Raw genomic sequence first — 22,872 nt, forward strand, 5'->3', positions numbered from 1 at the left:
AGACAAAAGGCCGCCTTTGAGGAGGGGTGTGGTTTCCCAGCAGTGTGGACTGTGCTGGAAAGAACATTATGTGTCAAGTGGGACATTCACGGGTCTTGTTTCTGATGAAGGAAAATGGTCTCAAACTCTGAGGGGGCTCAGCCTGCTGAAAATGCCCACAGCAACTTGTCCTTCGACATAATCCTTCTTCAGACATTTTTCTTTCAAGGAATCCATTAGTACCATGACCAAATAGATTAGAGACAGAAGAAAAGTTCATATACACATATATGGAAGAGAATTGGGGGGTGTGTGAGTTAAATTATTATTGCTAATGTTTTTGGGAAGACTTTCTGAAAATCTAGCTATCTTAAGGTGTTCACAGGTGGTAGAAAACCCACTTCATTGTAGTTCTGAATTTGATGAATAAGAGTAAGGAACCATGATTAGAACCTAGAGCTTAATTCTTTGATCATAGCCAGCAATAGTAAAGTAATGCTTTGTTGGCAATTTCCAATAAATTACCAAAAATAGATTTTGCAACTAAAAACATGGTCATTTTGGCATTTACTCCTTCCTTTACTAATTACATGTGGATTGAGATCTTACTTATCATGCTTGATTCTACAAAGGACTGAGATTTCTACAGCATAAACCCACCCCAACTCTTGAGCTGAGTACATTTCTATTGGGTCCTAGTTGTCTTTCTTTATTCTTAGGGTAGGTGCTGTTTCCTGCCCAAATGGATTTCTCCTATATTACCATTCTATTCTCGGCAAATACCCTTGTGTGTGTATATATACATATATAAGTACCATATATAAGTATATGTATCTAAGTACCAAATATATATGTTAATTCAAAGACATTTATATATATATGTTAATTCAAATTCAAAGACCCTTACAGAATTAGGATTCTTTTTTGGGCAGTATGTTTTGGGGCTATCCCTGGTGGTAGTTAGGCTCTACTAGTGGAATCCAATGTGTTGTTGAAGATAGAACTAGGAGGGCCAGTCATAGCAAGGGAGGTGCCTTACACTCAGTACTATCTCTCTATCTCTTTGGTCTAAGAGTTCTTTCCTAAGTTGTCTTTAGTGCCTGATACACACTTCTGAGCAGGTAACTTTTTTTTTTTTTTTTTTTGGTTTTTGGGTCACACCTGGCGGTGCTCAGGGGTTACCCCTGGCTGTCTGCTCAGAAATAGCTCCTGGCAGGCACGGGGGACCATATGGGACACTGGAATTTGAACCAACCACCTTTGGTCCTGGATTGGCTGTTTGCAAGGCAAACACCGCTGTGCTATCTCTCCGGGCCCCTGAGCAGGTAACTTACCTGATAGGGCGGAATGATAAAATTAAGTATATTTCATCCTTAGTACATTTATTTCAAAAGGTTTAAAAATGTATTTTGCTAAGTAGAGCAAAATTGCTAGACAATTGCAAGCCAGAAAAAAATTTGCTAGATAAAGCAGTAGATTAAAAAAAAAAAGAAAATTTGGGCTGGAGTGGTGGCACAAGCACTAGGGCATTTGCCTTGCATGTGCTAACCTAGGATAGATCGCGGTTCAATTCCCCGAAGTCCCATATGGTCCCCCAAGCTAGGAGCGATTTCTGGGCGCATAACCAGGAGTAACCCCTGAGCATTACCAGGTGTGGCCCAAAAGCCAAAAAAATTTTTTTTAAATATATATTTTGAAGATGAGCCTTTATGGGCTGGAGAGGCTGGTAAGGCACATGCTTTGTACCTGGCACCTCATATAGTCTTTTATTTGTTGCCAGGGGTGGTTGCTGAACACAGAAACTGATTAAGTTCTGCACATTTGGGTATGTTCCCCTATAAATATTTATTAAAGATCGTTTAGTATAGAAAAAATGCTTTCTAGATATGAATTCAAAGTACAAGAACAGGCTAAGAAAAGTAACTCTGCAAGTTTGATGACATGTTTGCATGTAGGAGACCCAGATTTTGATTCTTAGCACTGCATAGTACGCTGAGCACCAAATGCATTGACTGAGAGATGTTTGCATGCCCAACTCTTTACTTTAAAAAAAAAAACAAACAAACTATTGTTACAAGTTTTGTTGAGGGAGGGCACTGATTCTAAGGAAAATGTGTGGAGAGAGGAAGAGAGGGAGGGAATATAGGGAAAGAGGGGAGATGGTAAGAAAGACCAGAAAATAAAGAAAATTCAATCCTACAGAAGGGAACAGACATCCCTGAGTGGGGTGATGAAGGAGGCTGCTTTCATGGAGATGATGGTGATGGAGAGGCATTTGTCATTGTGCACAAATCCTCAAAATGCCTTTTGGCTCCATGGCTTCCCTGCCAAAGATATTTGCTTTCCTTATCACTAGAGCTGGTTCCTTAGAGTAAGCCATTGTCTCCTCCTGAAACACTGGTTAAAGTGCAGAAAATCTTTACTATGGTATGATTAAGTCATCAGTGCTTAATTTTTTTTTTTTTTTGCCTTTTGACCACACTTGGCTGTTAAGGCTTACCTGGCAGGCTGGGGGCCCATATGGGATGCAGGGAATCAAATCTGGGTCCCTTCCAGGTAGTCCGCATGCAAGGCAAATGCCCCATCGCTGTGCTATCTCTCTGGTCCCAAAGTGAGCTAACTTTAAACTTTGCCTAAATAAGCTTTGTAGGGAAAAGGACTTTAGTGTTTTCTTCTGATGGCTATATGGGGAATTTCTGCTGTGGATCTATCAAAAAAGCCTCAAAGAGATTTTCTTGCTGTTTAATTTGGCTTTTGTTTATCCAGGACGATGAAACATTATTGTTAAAATAGTTTACATACCAACAAAGTTGCAAGTCTATCCATCATTCCTTAAAATTTTATCAACGGCAGATGAGATTGAATTTTTGCCTTTAATATAAGTGGCAGCTATATATTTTTCTGAGCATAATGATGACTATTGATCGGAAGTACTGTCTTTTTGTCTTTCATGAACCACATTCAGCAGTGGTAATGGATTAATTATTCCTGACTCTGCTCAAGGTTCACATTTGGCAGTGCTTAGAGGACCATGTAGTGCAACCTATTGAATGTGGGCCTGCAGCATGCAAAGTATGCTCTGACCATTCAGACATATTTCTGGCTAGAAAATCTTGTATTTTTCTTTCTTTCTTAATTTGTTATAAAAATTCAAATAAATACAGCAAGATAACATTTCCAAAATCAATTGTTAAATGGTTAATTTTTATGTACCAATCTTTTTTTTTTTTTTTTTTTTTTTTTTTTTTTTTTGTTTTTGGTTTTTGGGCCACACCCAGTAACGCTCAGGGGTTACTCCTGGCTATGTGCTCAGAAGTTGCTCCTGGCTTGGGGGACCATATGGGACACCGGGGGATCGAACCGCGGTCCGTCCAAGGCTAGCGCAGGCAAGGCAGGCACCTTACCTTTAGCGCCACCGCCCGGCCCTTATGTACCAATCTTTCCAGTTCACCTCTGACAGAAAAAAATTGACTTCTTCCCTGATATTTGGTGCAGTGAGGTGTTGAAAGAATTTGCTAAATAATCATTGGAGGCAAAGATTCTAGTGAAAAACAAAAATGCATGGTTTAAAAATTGAAAGTCTTAATTGGAAGACAGTAAAACTTGGATGAGGTCTGTAAATAATTAAACCCAACAGCAAGGAAAAGAGAAAAGTTGGGGATTGAACTAAATGGGATTCGAATTAAAAGGAATAAATATTGCATTGAATTACTTTCATTGCTTTTCTTGTGGTCTTTAACAGTTGTTGTTGATTGTGACTGTTCAAGAAAATTCACCCTTACTGATTTAGTTTTCAAGCATTTTTCTGACATTGAAGGCAAGAGAAAAGATAGGAATGCAGTTAGGAATCATTCCATTTAGCAGGTCTAAGCCTGATTTGTCATAGTGACCTGGGACTTTGGTCTGCTGCAGAACCTTCTCAGACTATGGATGTGTTGGTAGATTGATCAAAGACACTCATTCTATTTTTCTTGTATGGGCAACTGGATTGACAAGAGAGATATTAGATAACTATTATTTTCTTTGACTCTGTGTGTGTGTGTGTGTGTGTGTGTGTGTGTGTGTGTGTGTGTGTGTGTGTGTGTGTGTTTGGTGCTCAAAGGTACTCCTGGCTCTGTGCTCAGAAATCATTCCTGGGGGGCAGGAGCTGTGGCGCAGCGGTAGGTCATTTGACTTGCACAAGGCTGACTTAGGATGGAATGTAGTTCCATCCCCTGGCGTCCCATATGGTCCCCCAAGCCAGGAGCTTTGACCTCCTGTTCTTAATTTTTCTACATGTAAAGAAGGGAATAAGATTTTATAATTCTCTTAGGGGTAAGCTTTATATAATATATATAGGCACTAGTCTTCGAAGTGCTTAGTCTTAAAACAACCAAAACTAAAATAGACTTTAGTTCTATACGTCTTAATGCCTTATATATTTGGATGATCATACTCTGCAGCTAGAAGAGAGCAGTTCACTCACCTAATTTTTCCACCTCCATTTGTTTAGACTGTTTTTTTTTTTGTGGTCACATCTTCTGAATAAAGATTTAAAATTATTTTCTTTAGGATTTAAACTTTTTATTTTGAAAACTTTATATTTTTTTAGTTATGTTTTGTCTACATTTTTGTTAAAAATTTATAGTTAATTTTTGAATATTTAAAAATTGTTTTAGGATTGTAAGACTGTTTTTCTTTCATAAAAATGGAGGAAAGATGAGAAAGATAGCAGCTCCCGTAGAGGAACCATTTGTAATAAGAGAAATTTCCTCAAGCTTGGGTTGTTGCTAGATTGGAATTTACAAAGAAAATACAAGAACTCTGCTTGAGGTAGGCAGAAGTTTTCTTTTTTATTTAACATTTTACTCCCTTAAAATCTGGGAAATGATTAATGTTTTTTAGAGAAAATTGAGTAGTTAATTAACTGGTAATTAGGCGTCTTAACCAATTAACTCCTTGTTAACAATTTCTATCAATTTTGTGAATAAGTGACTAAAATTGGTAAATTTTACTCCTAAGATTAAAGATTGTTTTCTGTTTTATTTTTTTTTTTGTTTTGTTTTTTTTTGTTTTTGGGCCACACCCTGTGACGCTCAGGGGTTACTCCTGGCTATGCGCTCAGAAGTTGCTCCTGGCTTCTTGGGGGACCATATGGGACGCCGGGGGATCGAACCGCGGTCCGTCCTAGGCTAGCGCAGGCAAGGCAGGCACCTTACCTCCAGCGCCACCGCCCGGCCCCTGTTTTCTGTTTTATTTTTTAATTTTTGGATCACACCGGCAGTGCTCAGGGGTTACTCCTGGCTCAGAAATGGCTCCTGCCAGGCTCAGGAAGCCATATGGGATGCCAGGGACTTAACCCAGGTTTGTCCTGGGTTGGCTGTGTGCAAGGCATGATTTATTTTTATTAATGATCCATTAAAAATGTTTTCCTCATCCTTTTCTTCCTTTTCAGCTTTCCACTTGTAAGAAGAGAGATCTTTTTGTTATTTTTTGTTTGTTTGGGGGCTGCACCTGGCAATGCTCAGTTCCTGACAGTGCTGGGGGTCCATATAGGACAGGTTGGTTGCATGCAAGGCAAGTGTACTTACTACCTGATATAATATCTCTTTGGCCCCAAGTAGAGATCTTAAATTCTCTCTGGTTTGAGGAAAACATTTAATATCTGGCTTAAAAAAATCCAGGCCATAGAGCAAATTTTGGGGGGGGAGCACACCCAGTGACGCTCAGGGGCTACTCCTGGCTATGTTCTCAGAAATTGCTCCTGGCTTGGAGGACCTTATGGGATGGCAGAGGATCGAACCGTGGTGCGTCCTAAGTTAGTGCATGCAAGGCATATGCCCTACCGCTTGAGCCACCACTCCAGCCTCCAAAGAACATTTTTTGCTCCTTCATCTTAGCGTATTTTGCAACAATGATTTAGGAAAGGGAAATTAGTAGGTAAATTGTCCATGGAATATTAAAGGAAATGTGCCTTAGTATATGATGGTAATAAGCTTTTACAACTATCTTTGTATATTTTTCTAAGAGAAATGAAGATTATAATAAAATGAAATAGTGCTTGGCTTTTAGCTAGACATAAACTTTTTTTTTTTTTCATTTTTGCAACAAACTTGGCAATGCTCAATGACTATTCTTGACTCTGCTTAGCTATCAGTCGTGATGGTGCCTGTGGGATCATATGTGCTACTGGGATTCAAACCTAGATCACTGGGATGCAATGCAAAAACCTTAATCCACTATTATATTTGTCCCGATTTTGCTAATTTTAAGAATATTTATTATATTGAGATGAAGCAATAGCACAGTGATAGGGCATTTGCCTTACAATATGGCCTACCCAGGATAGACCTGGATTCGATTTTTGGCATCTCATATGTCCCCCTAGCCTACCAGGAGTGATTTCTGAGCACAGAGCCAGGTGTAATCTCTGAGCACTGCCAGGTAGGGTCCCAAAACCAAAAAAAATTTATGAAAATTCACTTTTGCTTATGTACTATTATTAAGCTTTGGTCTTTAATAAAATATTTGAGTTGAAGTAGTACATTATGTCCTGTTCTTTCAAATATTCCATTGTATTTTCTGAAAGGCATTGAACACGCAGGGGATTTACATTGTTGACACATAGTTGTTTAACATTGTTTGTAGAACTATTGATATTTAATATTAAAAATGATCTTGAATAATGTTTGAGCAAGTATTTGCATCTTATCAGAAATTCTCTGCTATAATTCTCACTAATCTTATGGCAAACAAACAGAACTATGGGGTTCTTTCTATTTTTACAAAAGGCATAATTTTGGCCTTGTTCATTTTTTTTACTCTTCACCTACCATAGGACCCCCAATTTCCAAGGTCTACCCTAGACATATGGGCCAAATGTAGTTATGTGGAACAGTGTGTAGTGTTGTATATATAAGTATGGGACACTTACTATATCTGAGCTTTGATTTTTGGTTGCTAATGATTTAGACTTTGCGGGTTCCTAGGACTATTTAAAATATGTTGTGAACGTAGAAAGTTATGACACTTGGCAAGGATTCAGTAAACACTGGGCCCCACAGGAACCTGAAGTTGAATCATTCATAGTTGACCAACTCTTGGTCAGGTCAGTGCAGCTGAGCAGCTACCATGCTGTGGTCTTTGAAATTATGCAACCACATGTCAGATTGGATCCATAGAATTTACTGTGGGAAAAGATTTTTCTTTTCTAAAGAGGTGAAACTGTTAGTAAGGAAGCAATAATAAGGAACTATTAGAAATAAAGTAACCATATGTCACATTCTATCCATAGAACTTGCTGTGGGAAAAAGTTTTTTTTCTTAGTTAAAGGAGGTGAAACAATAAGAAGCAATAGAACTTAGCTTCTTCCGCTGTGATTTGTGAACCCATGGAAGCCACAAAAATATAAATTTAATTTAAAGCAAATTTGCTTATAATTTATCAGCAGTAAATGTTTGACCTATTTTTGACCTATTTTTTATTTCTAGATAATTGGATTGTATAAAGTGTATTCTTATGCAAAATGGAATAAGGAGTGGAAAAAGTTTTAAAAAGCCTAGTTCTAAAACATAACTATGAAAATATTTGTGAACCACAATGATTTAAATAAAAATATAATAAAAAGGGACAGTTCTAGAAGACAGGCATTATAACCTATTGCAAGGACTAAGCTCTCAGAATCTCCAAATGTAGTCTCAAACAAACCCAAATAAAAAAAACCAAAACAAAGGATACTTAGACTTTTGCATCTCCTATATCTAGGTAAAAATGAATTCAAGTTAGTTTTCATATTTGTAAGGGATACTAAGAGAGGCTTTTATAGAAAGGTAGTTTTTTATCCCCCTATCTGAGAAAAGAAAACACAAAATTCTTACTTGACTATCTGTCTATGCTTAGTTCAGATCATTTATTCGTCCTTAGTAAAACTCCCTGGAAGAGTATTTAGAAATGCGTTCATGTATTTTTTGGGGATGCCTGATAGTCACTGCTAGTGTGAAAAAGGCAGAGGACAGGGATATTAAACTAATTGTATATGTAGGATAATTCCACAGGAGACTCTCTGGCCCCAAATATCCAAGTATGAGTAACACTGAAAGTACGACTAATACTTACTGGAAGATCCTACTTAATTGCGAGACTACAGTGACTATAACCAGATATGAGTCATAACTATAGTGGTTAGTCCTTCTTCAGTCTTGGGGAATAGAGACCAATGAGCTAAAAAAGGCAAGAGTGGACTGTTTGAATCTTGCCCATTTGACTCTAAATGCAATTATTTCCTTGAGTTTTGTTCTAGATATAGTTAGTTTTTACTAAATATATGCTGAACGTATTAAAATGCAATGATCACTTTTAATAGGTAAAGGAGAAATACATGTAGTTTCCTTACCTCAGAGTATACCTCCTGAAAATGTTTCTTCTAGTTCAATAGCATGAAAACATTGAAAATATCACCTCAAATTGTTTTTTGAAATATAGAAAGTGGGGGCCAGAGAGATAGCACAGCAGTAGGGCATTTGCCTTAAATGCAGAAGGATGGTGGTTCAAATCCTGGCATCCCATATGGTCCCCTGAGCCTGCCAGGGGCGATTTCTGAGCATAGAGTCAGGAGTAGCCTCTGATTGCTGCCCGATGTGACCCAAAAACCAATATATATATATATATATATATATATAGTGTTTTAAATTTGCTTAAAAACAGGGTGACTTGGGGATGGAGTGATAGCGCAGTAGGTAGTGCTTTGCAAACAGCAGACCCAGGCTCAATCCCCAGCATCCCATATGGTCCCCCAAGCCTGCCAGGAGTAACTGCTGAGCACAGAGCCAGGAGGAACTCAAGTGCCACTGGGTGTGCCAGAAAAACCAAACAAAAAAAGTGACTTTATATAGAGTAGAGAATATTGGGGCTGTAGAGATAGCATGGAAGTAAGGTGTTTGCCTTTCATGCAGAAGGTCATCGGTTCAAATCCCGGCATTCCATATGGTCCCCCGTGCCTGCCAGGAGCAGTTTCTGAGCATGGAGCCAGGAATAACCCCTGAGCACTGCCAGGAGTGAACCCCCTCCCCAAAACACACACACACACACACAGAATATTAATAGTCAGACAGTTGCTTCATAAATAAATATCTGGAATATTTATTTACTTTTGTGGAGCTACTCATGGCTTTAGAGGATGCACTGATTATGCAAATTTCCTTTTGTGAAATCAAACTTATTCTTGGTTCTTCTCAGGGATTACTCCTGGCAGTGTTCAGAGAACCATTTGTGGTGTTAAGGATTGAGCTCAGACTGGCCACATGCAAGGCAAATGCTTCAATGAACTATCTCTGCAGTCTAACATTTGTTATTATTTTATTTTTTTTTTTTGCGTATGTGTGGGGTGAGGTGGGGGCATTTGAATCACACCCAGCAGTGCTCAGGGGTAACTTCTGTCTCTGCTCAGAAATCACTCTTGGCAGGTTCAGAAGACCAGATGGGATGCTGGGATCCAACCTGGTTCTGTCCCAGGTCAACCACATGCAAGGCAAACATCCTACTCCTGTGTTATTGCCGGACCCCAGCATAACATCTTTGTATATTAGGACATGTGGGAGTAATACACAGCACTGTTTTGGAAGTGCCTGACATTTTCCCACCTTTGTGCTTGAATCCTGTTATCTTCTTCTGCCCTCTCGCTTAGAACCACTTATTGTAGCTTAAATGTGTCTTCCTCCAGAATCTTTCCTGCTTTCTGTTGAATGTTATCTGACCCTTTCTCACAGCTCTTATCATCATACCATAAATTAAAATTATTTATGTGTGTTCTTATCTCTTCCTCCAGAAAAGAACCACGAATACTAAAAGTTAGTATGCCTGTCTTCTCTGGTCTCCTGGGTCTGGCACAGTGCCATGTATGACTCAAGAGAAGAGTCAAGTTTAGGAAAAAGAACTGTTAGTTGTAGTAAAGCAGCTCTATCCTCCATGGGAATAACAACATGTTCTTCTCTGAACTTCTCTTACAGAAAGGATTTTGTTCGGCTTAAACACAGAAGCATTTCTCTCTCACTTTTTTGGGGGCCACATCTGGTGGTGCCTGGGGGTTATTCCCAGCACAGTGCTTGGTGTTGGTGACTGAACACACCTCTCAATGTAAAGAATTTAAACTATCAACCCAAGTCTGTTGCATTTATAAGGTAAAAAAAATTGGCCCATTCCCATGGTTTATTCTGGTATTGTTTTTTATTGAATAAAGTGTACATTCATCTTTGAGTACTCATTTTTCTATCATTTGGATATGCCTTCCAAAAACTGGCTTTTTTTTTTTTTTGCTTGTTTTTGGGCCACACCTGGTGAAGTTCAGGAGTTACTCCTTGTAATATGCTCAGAAATCTCTCCTGGCATGGGGGACCATATGGGATGCCAGGGATCGAACCCAGGTTCATCCTGGGCAGCTGCGTGCAAGGCAAAAACCCTACAGCTGTGCTATCTCTCTGGTCCCTAAATTTCAGTTTAATACCCCCCCTAAATTTATTGTAAACTGTTCTAAGTGGCTCCTTTTCTGTAGAGTTGCATATGTACATGTAAAAATGAAGGTATAGAAAAAAAATGAAGGTATATTTCAAAAATATTTTAGAATTTTAAATTTACCATTATATATATATGCCCCTGGACAATCATTTTAAAGAAAAATTCGAAAGGTTATCTGACATTCTTTTGTTTTCATCCCATATTTTGTGGTGTTTAGAGTTCACTCTTGGTTCTGTGGTCAGGGCACTCCTGATGGTGGTGCTTAAGGCATCAAACTGAGCTCAGTTGTGGCCTAGGCAAGCACGTCAATCCTTGTCCTATCTCTCTGGTCCTGTCATTATGTTTGAATCCAAGGTCCAGAATGACCACCAGCAAATAGATCTTTGTGTATTTCTTTTCATTATAATTGATGCAACATGGTTAGAGGAGTATATTCAGTTATGTTATGCTTATGTTGTGAACAGTTACCCCCTCTCCAACACAGTGATTCTTTTTTTGGGAGGGGGATATTGTGACACACCAACTAACTCTTTTTTTTAGTTTTTCGGGCCACACCCGTTTGATGCTCAGGGGTTACTCCTGGCTAAGCGCTCAGAAATTGCCCCTGGCTTGGGGGGACCATACAGGACACCGGGGAATCGAGCCATGGTCCTTCCTTGGCTAGCGCTTGCAAGGCAGACACCTTACCTCTAGCGCCACCTTGCCGGCCCCATCCAACTAACTCTTAACATGTCAATTAAGAGTTGGCTGCTTGCAAGGCAAGCTTGTTACTACAGTATTTATATTATCTCTTAGAAGACCGCCCTGCTTCTTCGTTCAATACCCAGCAATTGAAGGTTATTTTGATATTCCCATAGAGTCAACAAGAACACCTATATTCTTGCTCTTCTGTCTTCTGCTGGTGGCTTTCATCTCTAAGGTTCTCTCTTGTATAAAAAAAGTCACATGTTGAGAGGAAGGGATGGAGGAGGGAAAAGAAGGACTTGCCTTCTCCCTTGAAATGAGATTTCTCAGAAGTGCTATATAACATTGCTGCTTGGATTTTATCTTGTTGATTAAGACTTAGTCCCCTGACCATCCTTAGATGAAATCTGGGACATATCTTCACCCAGATTCATCTAAGATGCATTATATTTGATCTAGAGATGTCACTAAATTCTCCTGAGAAACCCTTTGAGTTTATTATAGCTGGCCTGTGTTTTTATGGAAAAATGCTATCTCATTGCTGACGCAAATTTTCTGACACCAATAAAGATGGCCGGTACATATACCAGAACTGATATGGTATAACGTTATGAGTCCTGATATGGTACCACCTCCTATGGGCCCCATAAGTCTTGTGAGGATGATATATTTTTTTTTTTTGGTTTTTGGGTCACACCCTGTGACGCTCAGGGGTTACTCCTGGCTATGCGCTCAGAAGTTGCTCCTGGCTTCTTGGGGGACCATATGGGACGCCGGGGGATCGAACCACGGTCCGTCCTAGGCTAGCGCAGGCAAGGCAGGCACCTTACCTCCAGCGCCACCGCCCGGCCCCAGTGAGGATGATATTTGGGCATTAGAAAATGCCTAAAATTCCACTGTTATGAAATTTATTTATTTGAGGCTTTCTATTTTCTGTTAAAATTGAAAATGCACAAACTCTGAGGACCATAGGGAGAGTGCAACAGCTTGAGCACATGCTTTGCCAGTGGAAGTCCTGAGTTTAATTTTTAATACCACATGGTCTCCACAGTATCTCTGGGGGTGTTTCCTAAACCAGAAAACAATAAAGAAAATATAGATTACTTGAACTTTGCTGTGAATCAATTTACTTGCTTATTTGGGAGCAGGTTTTTTTTGGGGGGTGGGGCAGATGGGGAAGGGGCACAGGGTGTAGCCATAATTCTTGTTACATTCTGGGAGTACAAAGGTCATCTTTGAATACACTGCAAGGGCATTTTTAAAAATTATTAATATTGTGCTCGCTTCGGCAGCACATATACTAAAATTGGAATGATACAGAGAAGATTAGCATGGCCCCTGTGCAAGGATGACACGCAAATTCGTGAAGCATTCCATATTAAAATTATTAATATTTTTATGATGGGATGTGGCATGGTTTGTGCCATACCTATTGTTACCATCACTGGGTTTTGCTCAGGAGTGACCCAGCAATGTTTAGGGATTCTAACTGGGGTCCACAGATGCAAGGCAAGCATCTTAACCCCTGTACTATTTCTCCAGTTCCTATCATAATGTACTTTTTTTTTTTAGTGAAACAAAATTGTTTTTATTGAAAGTTATGTAGGTAATGACGAGAGGAAAGAGAGGAATATGTGTTCAAGATCAAAAGGTTTTTCCACAGTGGAAAAGGCCTATCACATTTTTTTTTTCAAAGAACATACTTGTGGCATTTTTTTTATTATAAAGAGAAAATCTAGATAATTTCTTTAGTGCTTTAAGGAAGAATTTGAAATGGCTTGTTTTAAACCTAGAACTGGGGGAATTTTTGAAACATCTCAATGAAAGTTGTTTAGTTTGGTTTCAGTTGATAAAAGTCTAATTTCTTAAACTCAAATCTATGTGATATTTTGAGCCATTGAGGTCTATGAGACCTTTCTTATGGCTCTTAAAAGATAAGATAACCATGTCCAAGTTTAATGTGCAGTATGATTTGAGGTCTATTTGGAGGATATTTATTTTTTATTTTTGTATGTTTGTTTGTTTGGGGGGCACATCTATTGGTGTTTAGGGGGTTACTCTTGACTCTGCACTCAGGAATCATTCCTGGTCGGTTCAGGGAACCATATCAGATACTGGGGATTGAACCTAGGTCAGTCACATGGAAGGCAAATGCTCTACCAATTGAACTCTCTGGCCCCCCTATTCTCTCTGGCCCCCCTATTTTTTTTTACTTTTGAATGATATGCTAAAAAATACTATATGAAATTTTAGAGGATCACAGGAAAGTGATCTAGAAGACAAAATAAAAATGCTCTTACTAGAATATTAAAAAATACAAAAAAATGCATAAAGGAGAAAGTAAACTTGTGACAGGCTGAGACCTGGTGTTATCTTGACTGGTTGTTCCTAGAATAAATCTTGATTTTCAGTCTTGTCTTCTTTACACTGGACTTAATCAATGGAGATTTTGTTTATGGGCAAAGATAAGTCTTAGACCAGGGGTCTCAAACTCAATTTACCTGGGAGCCTCAGGAGGCAAAGTGAGGGTGAGGCAGGGCCGCATAAGGGATTTCACAAAAAAAGTCCTCAAACATCATTATTAACAGTTTTAATTATTTCTTCTGAACATGAATAGAACATTGAGTGAAGATCATCAACAGTTCTTCTGAACATGGCATATTTTGCCTATTCCTTGCTGCCAGAGACTTGACAGTGCTTCTTCTCACAAATTTGAACCACTTTTGGCTTTAGAGAGGAAGCAGTTGAGACCCTCAGTATGGCTTGAAGATGATCATCATTAAGTCTAGACCTGTACTTTGACTTATTGAAGTTCAATGTGGAGAATAACTTTTCACACAAATATGTGCTCCCAGAAAGGCACATGGTGTGCTTGAACATTCGGGAAAGCTCAGGGAAGCTGGGAGGCAATTCTCTCAAAAATTGCCCATGCATGTCTGCTTTTCCACTAATCTCCCTAAACTTGGCTTTGAGATCAGAGTTGCATTTCAGGTCAATGAGCTCCATTTGAGCACAGGAGGGGCATCTTGCACATCAAAGGAAAAGGGGTCCACAAAAATTTGGAAAGTGTCTCTGTGCTTTTTGAAGTCTGCAAATTTGTGATCAAATTCCTTCTCTAGCTTAAAAATAGCATCAACATATTTCTCACCACTGAATGGTATGCCTGCATCCACAAGTTCCTTGCATGCTGGGAAATGGCAAAGGTTTGTCTGAGAGAGCTGGGATTTCCATAACACAAGTTTTGTGGAGAATGCTCTCATGTTGTCATAGGCAGCACTGATAAGCTGCCTATAAGGGCCTTGTAACATCTTGTTTAGTACATTCAGCTTATGTGTGATGTCAACAAGAAAAGCTAAATCCATGAGCCATTTATGATCACTCAACTCAGAAACAGCATTCCCATCCTTCTCCATGAAGGCTTTCACTTCTTCTCTCAACTCAAAAAAATCTTTTCAGGACATTTCCCCTGCTGAGCCAACGTACCTGGGTGAAATAGAGCACATCTCCATATTCTGACTCCATTTCCTCTAAAAAAGCACGGAACTTCCTGTGCTTTAAGCCCCTGGATCTGATTTGGTTGATGCATTTCACAACAACAGACATCACATTGTCACACGGCAGGCATTTACTGCAAAGGACCTGCTGATGGATAATGCAGTGAAGAGCAATGGCCTTCTCTACACCCTCTTCAAGTGTTTTGTGAACAAGTGCCACCAGTCCATTTTTTCTCCCTGTCATCGATGGTGCTCCATCGGTTATTATTCCAACAAACCTCTTCTATGGCTAACCTGCATTCTCAATGGCATCACACAGATGCCGAAATATCTCATTAGCAGTGGTCTGGCCATGCACTGGAATTATTGTGAGCAGCTCCTCTGTCAATTCAAAATTGCAATCAACACCACGGGCATAAATTGTGAGCTGCTCAGTGTCTGTTATATCTGTGCCCTCATCAAGAGCAACTGAGTATGCATCAAAACATTTGGCTTTCTTACACAGTTTATGATAAATGTCACTTGACATGTCAGAAATGTACTCTGCCACAGTGTTGGCAGAAAGGCTGATTTTGCTAAACTGACCTTTCTTTTCCAGACAGATAATACTTGCAGCCTGTAACATGCATTTTTTTTTTTAACAAACTCTCCTTCTGTGAATGGTTTCCCTGCCTTAGCAATCATCTCACTAACCATGTAACTAGCTTCGACTGATGCAACACTCTCTTTGGTTGCTTTCTTGAAGAAATCTTGTTGCCTCATTAGACATGCTTTTTTTTTTTTTTTTTTTTTTTTTTTGGTTTTTGGGCCACACCCTGTGACGCTCAGGGGTTACTCCTGGCTATGCGCTCAGAAGTTGCTCCTGGCTTCTTGGGGGACCATATGGGACGCAGGGGGATCGAACCGTGGTCCGTCCTAGGCTAGCGCAGGCAAGGCAGGCACCTTACCTCCAGCGCCACCGCCCGGCCCCTAGACATGCTTTAAGACTGGCAACCCATTTGGCTCTCTCATTTCCTTGATATTTTGCACATTCCTCAGCATGTTTAGTTGAATAATGGCATTTCAAGTTGTATTCCTTGTGCACTGCAACTTTCTCTGAGCAAATAAGACATGTGGATATGCCCCTGTGCTCAACAAAGAAATACTGCGTCTCCTACTTTTCCTGAAATTGTCTGTGCTTGTCATCAATCTTTCTCTTCACTGCAGGCTTTGATGAAGTCATGATGAAGGTATGACAAAATCTAATTCTGTAATAAACTTCTCTTCCTTAGGCTTCCGATAATGCAAGGGACAGCAGGCAGGAGCAGCAGAAATGACGCGGCTCTAGGTGCAAAGTATTCGCGATTATTCTCTTACCGAATATTCTCAATAAAAAAATCGCATTAGTAAGAAAAAAAATCGCAAAAAATCGCATTAAACATTTGCATACCCCGAACAGAACTGCTCGGGGTATGCAAATGTTAATGCTATTTCTTTCTTACTAATGCGATTTTTATTGCGATTATTCTGTAAGCGAATACTGCGATATTTGAAGGCCGGCCTCGGGCCACAAAAATGTTGTACGGAGGGCCGCAAACGGCTGGTGGGCCATGAGTTTGAGACCCCTGTCTTAGACCATTCATTTATGTCTTCAATGAGTAGTCTCAGATTTTTGGAACTTATCTCACAGTTCAACATCAGAAAAAGAAGTGGTTAAGAAATTGATCCTAAAAATTTAACTACGAGCATTGGGTTGCTGGAAGTCACTAGGTTGTGGAAGAGGGAGAATCACTGCATTCAGCCATTGTGTCAGTGGCTGATTTGTACTTATCTGCAGCAGACCCTAAGTTTGCATTCAGAAAATTTGCTGGTAAGACTTTTCTATCAGAATTTAAATCCAAGCTCACCAGTTTAAGTCAGTTATGAAACAAATAATTATTGAGTTAAGTATGGAAGCCAAGTAGACTTTATTTCAGGCAAGTGACTAATTATCATATCAAGGCACCAGCTTTCTTGCAGTGCCTTAATTTGCGTTTCTTGACTAGTCTAGTATTTTCCACTAATGCTTTTTTATTTTAGCCTTAATGAAAAATATGGATTTCTTCCCTCCCTCCTCCCTCCCTCCCTCCCTCCCTCCCTCCCTCCCTCCCTCCCTCCCTCCCTCCCTCCCTCCCTCCCTCCCTTCCTTCCTTCCTTCCTTCCTTTCCTCCTTCCTTCCTTCCTTCCTTCCTTCCTTCCTTCCTTCCTTCCTTCCTTCCTTCCTTCCTTCCTTCCTTCCTTCCTTCCTTCCTTCCTTCCTTCCTTCCTTCCTTCCTTCCTTCTCTTCGCCACACAGATAACACTCAGGGGTTACTCCTGGTTATGCGTGCTTCTGCACGTAAGGCAAACGCCTTGCCTCCATACTATCTCTCCAGCCCCCAAATAGTCTTAGGTTTTTATCATCATTACTCATAATGCTTAAAGTTGAGATTAGGCAAAATGCATATCTGCCTTGGTTCTGATATACTTGGAATTTTCTTTTAGTTGAAGTTAAAATGGAACAAGTGCCATATTTGGTAAGGAAGCATTACATTACACATGGGTATCATTTGGTGACAGAATAGTACAGTATAATATTAATTTTGTATCAACAAACTATTGACTTGTTGCAAGACTTTGCCATCACAGCAGATGAAGTGATGACATTTATAGGTATTGGAAGAGATGTGATGACCTATAATTGCTGCTTGAGCTTAGGGATTACATACCAGATGTAAAGGACTCCTGGTATAACAGTAACCTTTTGCTCAGGCGTGCTCTGAAGTTTTTTCTGTATAAACTATTAAAATTAATATAGTAGTGGAAACAGGAAATCGTATCATTCTATCTTGAAAGTTTTTGCAGAATATTGTATAGATTCCCATGTAACAAAATCTACTTTACCTTCGAACTAGCTAATTGCACATTTTGATTTGTGGAATTTGTTCTTTCATTGTGCATTGTGTGTGTGTGTGTGTGTGTGTGTGTGTGTGTGTGTGTAGAGTGGTAGAAAGTATGTTTCTCCACAGCCAGAAGTGTTAGATGTAAAAGTAATGTAAAAGTAATATCTTGTATAATATGACAACTGATCTAACAGAGACTTTATTTATTTATTTATTTATCTATTTTTTATTTTTGGGTCACACCTGGCAGCACTCAGTGCTCCTGGCTCTACACTCAGAAATCACTCCTGGCAGGCTTGGGGGGGGGGACCATATGGAATGCCGGGATTTGAAGCACTTTCCTTCTGCATGCAAGGCAAATGCCCTACCTGCATGCTATCTCTGGCTCTGAGACTTTTTTTAAACTTTATTGATTAATTGGTTTCTGGCCCACACCTAGCAGTGCTTAGGGGTTACTCCTGGCTCTGCATCCAGAAATTGCCCCTGGCAAGCTGGGAAAGCATATGGGTGCCGGGAATTGAACATGGTTCTTCCCAGCTCTGCTGCATGCAAGGCAAATGCCCTACCACTGTGCTATCTCTCTAGCCCTGACAGAGACTTTTTTTTTTTGGTTTTGGGCCACACCCGGTAACGCTCAGAGGTTACTCCTGGCTATGCGCTCAGAAGTCACTCCTGGCTTGGGGGACCATATGAGACTCCGGGGATCGAACTGCGGTCCATCCTAGGCTAGTGCTGGCAAGGCAGACACCTTACCTCTAGCGCCACCATACTGGCCCCGAGAGACTTTTATATATAAATCGAATCTAAAAATTTGGGGCTGTCCTGTGCAAATGGATCATGAAAGATGTACTGTGCTATATATTGAAAGAAGCTTAGAATTTTAACTATATGTCTGCTACAACTTAGCAAGACCTCTAGACTTAATTATTTTCTGTAAAGTGTTTTAGCTTCACATGTATATTCTACTGTGCCATATATTAATTTACTGAGGTTTCTCTGAGCTGTAAGATATAATATGCTAGGGACTGGGATCATGAAAGTACTTATTTCTGGCTGTAGAGCTCAAAGTTTAAATATTGCTCCTGTCACGGTGAAACTTTAATACAATCCTATTATTTATTATTTCTCTTTAGTCACATAACCTCATCTACTTCTACTGTGTTTTATACAACAGATTATAGTGAAAGAATTTTGAGCTTCTGCTCCTAAAATTCTTTCTGAGAAATAACTGGTCACTGAATAGGAAAAAATGTAAAAACATTGTGTAAAATACCCGCAAAACCAGTTTATTTTTTAAAAAATGGTAATGACACAATACATTCCTGAAAAAATATGTTTACCAGTTGAATAATTATCAGTACTTATTGCCCAAGAATAGACATTTAAACTTATTGATGGAAATCTTTTTACATTCTTTTTGCTATGCTAATGCTCGGGCAACAAATAAATTCTTGATAAAGCTCAGTATTTGTGTAATAGAAATACAAAGATCCTTAATAGTCATCAACATTCTATCTTTTTCAGTTTCTCACTGGGACACACTTGACAGTGCTCAGGGATAATTCTCTGTTCTCAGAGGTCACTTCTATTGTTGTTCAGAAACACATATGTACAATGGAGGATTAAACACCTTAAATTAACCCTGTACTATCTCTCTGGCCCCTTATCAGTATTTCTGATCAAAGTTTTTAGATTTGATATTGATGTGGAAGCTTTATTGGTCATGTCAGAATAAGTTATAAATACATATCTACACATGCTCTTGATTTTTATTTTTTTACCTTATATTTTTGGAAGAATGGCACACCTGGCTGCTCTCAGGTTACTTCTAGCTCTGAACTTAGAATTTACTACTGGTAGGTTTGGGGACCATATGGATGCTGGAGATGGAATCTAGGTCAGAAGCATGCAAGGCAAATGCCCTATCTGTGGTGCTACAGTCCTTGTGACTTCTATTTTCTAAAAATGTATATATATATATTTTGCTACACCCTGCAGTGCTCAGGGGTTACTCCTGGCTTTGTGCTCAGAAATCACCCCTGGCAAGCCCCGGGGGACCATATGGGATGCTTGGAACTAACGTGGGTCCGTCCTGGGTTGGCTACATGCAAGGCAAATGCCTACCGCTGTGCCATCACTCTGGCCTATGTATGCTTTAAAAATGAGAAATTGTTTAATTCTGAGTATGAGATTTGTGATCTATAAAACCACCAAACAATTTAAGACCTATATAACCTGGATTGTGACATAACTGAATGAGGATAAGTTATCATTTTATACCAAGTTGAGGATATAGTGCCAAATGCCAGCACAGGTGCAGTCTCATTGATTTTAGTGTCTGCACAATAATTATTAATCTTTACCCTTGATACCTTTTCCTCTTTTTTTTTTTTTTTTTTTGTTTTTGGGTCACATCTGACAGCACTCATGGGTCACTCCTGGCTCTACGCTCAGGAATCGCCCCTGGCAGGCACAGGGGACCATATGGGATGCCGGGATTTGAACCACAGTCCTTCTGGACACAAGGCAAATGCCTTACCTCCATGCTATCTCTGCGGCCCCTCCTTTTCCTGTTGGCTCTTCTTTTCTCTCTGCATTTCTTTTCCCTCCTTCCATCTACGTTGACTCTCTCTTCGAACTTGTGTGTAGTGATTGTGATAAGAATTAAATAATATGGAATGTGTGTGAAGGTGTTTGATTCCGTTAAGAGGTCAAGAGCACATGATTTTCATATATGGGCCTTAGTCTGACCCATACACTATGGCCTCCAAGCCCCATCCATTTGTTATTAAATCTTTGGGGTCAGGCATTGAATTGTTTGGCCTTGTTGAGAATTTCTTGGAAACCGCCTACTTGATATCTCTAAAACAAGGAATTTACAAATAAATGAATTAGCTCAGGACTCTGGGTGTTCACTATATCATTTTGTTGCAAATTCACTCATTTGGGAATGAATTTATTCTCTTGCAGCTATTGTCCTACTTTTTTAAATAATACCATTGATAATTTGATAACCTGCTATCCTAATCTGTTTATTTAAATGACCAAAATTAGCAATTTTTGCAGCTGTAACAGCTGTATGAATTTGATTTATGGCTCAAAACTTGGACTAGTCAGTGAGAAACTTGGTTTTGATGGTCTCTGTAAATGCTTTGTTTGCATTCCATCTAGGTTTACCACATTACTTGGAAGCTGTGAGTAGGAAAACAGACTCTCTGGATATATATTCAGTTACTTATTTCTTATAGGTGTCCATTTTCTCTTTTTTTTTTTAGTCTTAGATTACATTTACCTATTTCCCAGAAATTTATATTTCTAATTAGGAAGCTTTATAGGGGACTGGAGCAATAAGTATAGAGAGGAGGGCAATTACCTTGCATGCCATTGACCCGGATTTTATACCTGACATTTTATATGGTACCCTAAGCAGCGCCAGGAATGATCGATGAGTGCAGAGCCAGGAGTAACCCCTAAGAACTGCTGGGTGTGGCCTAAATACAAAAAAAAAACCACACCAAAAACAAAAAAAGAAAGAAAGAAAGAAAGAAAGAAAAAGAAAGAAAGAAAAAAAGAAAGAAAGAAAGGAGGCTATGTAGGAGCACTTTCGACAATTGGGGTTTGAAATCAACTCTTAAATGGGGTGATGCATAGTTTTTCTTCAAGATGTGTTAAATCATTAAGTGGTGAAGGGCATTTACCATTAAGTAGCTTGATTCATTGAGTCCTTATTTATACAACAGGTGCAGTCTCTTAAATTTTCTTTTATTTGGATAGTATTCTTTCATCACCCTATAAGTGATGGTCCTTTGGGAAAAGTAGATACAGGTATTAGACTTAGTTTTCTTCTACATGGAGTGGGAGTCCATCTCCAGAACTCTATTGACTTAGATAATAGAAAAAGCAGAATATGAAATATATCTTGTCCCAAAAAGGGCAGGGTAATTTCATTGTTTAGTGTCATTTTGATACTTTAGGCACTCAAGTGATTACACTTTTGCATGCACATTCACCCCTAAGTGCCTCTATATGTATGTATGTATGTATGTATGTATGTATGTATGTATGTATGTATGGGTTTAGCTTTGAATCCAAATGGCAGCAGCAGGCAAGAGGACATGGAAGATATTTATTTTCTTTAGTTGAAACAATGGGAAAAAGTTATAACAAAAAGTGCTTTCAGATTCTGCTTTCTTCTTCCTTTTTTTAAAAAGTAGTAATGCCCCTTTCCACAAATGAAGCACTGCCTAAGGTGTTTGATTTCGCCGCTGCTCAGCCCAGCCCTGCGAGGCGGTAAACTTGTAAGATGTTTCCTGGAACATTCCAGGCTGAAACAGCCCTCCTTGGAAGTCAGATTCTTTATCACAACCCCAGGAGAATGTACTCCAAGGTGCTGGTACTAGCAGCTACAGCATGCGATTGCCCAACCCCAGCCCCTCTTATTGATAGGCGGGAGGGGATGGGATTGCTGCTGTAGAAATTTCATTATCTTTAGAAGAGCAAAATTTATTATAGGGGTTTCTTAGATGATTTCTTTCATGTGGGTTAAGACTGTTTGAGCTCTCAATGTCCAAGCCGCTTAGAGATTCTAAGTGGTTCTCCGCTGAGGTTGGTACAGCCACTCTCAAAGGCTGTCTGAATGGTACGGAGGCGTTTTTCAGTTGTCATGGTAACGGGGGGCTGGAGCCTTTTAGCACTGCACACGTGGAATCCAGGCGGGCATGCTTTTGCCCAAGACAGTTGGATAATTGTCCCACCCTACGTGCCAGTGATATCCTCTTAGAGACTCCCTGAGAAATGTGGTTTTATTTATAATGCTCTGCAGAGCTGGACTGCAGGAACAAGGACCCAGGAGTAGCCCTGAGAACCAAAATACGAAACAATAACCCCAAAGTCCCCCCAAACCTTAAGAGACCAATGACATATATATATATATTATATCCAGCAGTACTCAAGGTTCACCCCTTAGCATCACTCCTGATGGGGCCTCGGGGACCTTATAAAATGGCTGAAGATGGAACTGGGTTGGCAGCGCACGTGCAAAGAAAGCGACTTACCCACTGTAGTATCTCCCCAAGGTGTATGAGTCTTAGGTATTCTGACACATAGTAGGTGCTCACTACACAGCAGCCATATTGTTGCATGACAATTTAGTAATATTGTATAAAAATATTTTGTGCCCAATAAATTTGCACTTTTGTTTATTCTATAAATATATATTTATATTTATTATAATATAATATATAATTATATTATATTTTATAAATATTTATACAAATATAAATATAAATCCTAGACCATTTTGTTTTGCATACAGAGCATGAATTTTT

General features: G+C 39.4%; 1 protein-coding gene and 1 non-coding gene across 2 annotated transcripts in view; both read left to right on the forward strand.

The window, feature by feature from the left end:
• Nucleotides 1-22,872, forward strand: part of LRP2 (LDL receptor related protein 2) — a 219,973-nt gene that overhangs the window by 13,976 nt on the left and 183,125 nt on the right. The gene's annotated exons all lie outside the window — the stretch shown is intronic.
• LOC126010555 (U6 spliceosomal RNA) lies at nt 12,428-12,534 on the forward strand. Its single transcript, XR_007496578.1, has one exon. It is a non-coding gene; the product is annotated as a U6 spliceosomal RNA (small nuclear RNA).

The sequence above is a fragment of the Suncus etruscus genome, chromosome 5 (genome assembly GCF_024139225.1).
Source record: "Suncus etruscus isolate mSunEtr1 chromosome 5, mSunEtr1.pri.cur, whole genome shotgun sequence".
In the NCBI taxonomy this organism is placed as follows: domain Eukaryota; kingdom Metazoa; phylum Chordata; class Mammalia; order Eulipotyphla; family Soricidae; genus Suncus; species Suncus etruscus.